Raw genomic sequence first — 1,209 nt, 5'->3', positions numbered from 1 at the left:
CCCTCCCCAGGTACGGTCCTTCGTCCATCCATGCACGTATCAAAAGGCAGCCAGAGCCCTGGGGATTGGGGATGCTCGTCGGCACATGTCCCGAGGTCACCCGGCATCGCTGGGCAAGACGCCTACTGCCACACAAATGACGAGGAACAGACGGCTCAGAGGGCACAAACCTGCCAGGCCAAAACACATATAAACAGGGAAAACGGGGAAACACGGCACCCGGGGAGGGGAAACGGGCTCCCACCTCCAGCCCCTTCCCAGAAACTAGCGGCTCCGCACTGGTCCTCACCACGCGGGGATGTGCAAACTGATGGAAATTAAGTCCAACGCTAAGTTTCTTCTCTTGCTGGCACAGGCGTTGCCAAGTCAAGAGTTGCCATCGCGGCTTCCTCAGCCTCCAGAACTTGGCTCCTGTGCTTCCCAAACAGATTTCAGCAGTCACCTCTAATAGGAACAAACTGCGCTTCCCAGCCTCTCCTCCTCTGCAAACACAGGCAGAGAGGAGGAAAGATATTCAGCAAAAGAACATTAAAAAAAAACCCACCACTAAGCTGAAGGGGGGAAATGGGAGTAAACATCCTGTTTTCTTTAAGAGTTACCTCGTGCCCCGGCAGCACGGGGATGGGCTGCCAGAGAGCGGCGAGCATCCAGCCTGAATTCAGCCACCCCCAGGTCGGGAGCCATTGGACACTTTGCCGGTACAGGCTCCGGCATCATCGGTGAACAAATCCCCTCCATGCTTCAGACCCTAAAAGTCCTGCTAATGAGGTTTTAAAAAAAAGACACTGTGAAGAACATCTCGTCCTGCCGAGGAGCCGCTGCTGGGACCGGCTGGCACAGCCGGCGCCGCGTTCCTCAGCCCAAGGGACAAATTTAGCCCTATCCCTCTCATCCCTTCTGACTCATGCTTTTCTGGGAAGAACAGATGCAAAGCAAAATGCTTTCACATGAGTAACCAGAGAGCAGCATCTAGAGGGACTTCAGGGAAGGGATTCTGCTTGGTGATGCTTTTTCTTTAAACGATTGCACCAGAGATGAGGCAACGTGACGTCTCTTTCCCATGTCATGCCCCATGTGCGTCGGACACGCAGAGGAGAGAACCTGTCACTCCTGCTTCTCAGTATCATGGCCCAGCGGTGAGTCACATACGATGAACAAAGCAAAAAAAAATGGGGAGGGAATAACAAAAAAAAAAATTGATTTGGTTGC

Source organism: Pygoscelis adeliae, unplaced genomic scaffold (genome assembly GCF_000699105.1).
Source record: "Pygoscelis adeliae isolate BGI_AS28 unplaced genomic scaffold, ASM69910v1 Scaffold253, whole genome shotgun sequence".
Classification (NCBI taxonomy): Eukaryota; Metazoa; Chordata; class Aves; order Sphenisciformes; family Spheniscidae; genus Pygoscelis; species Pygoscelis adeliae.
This window is presented reverse-complemented; position numbering follows the sequence as displayed.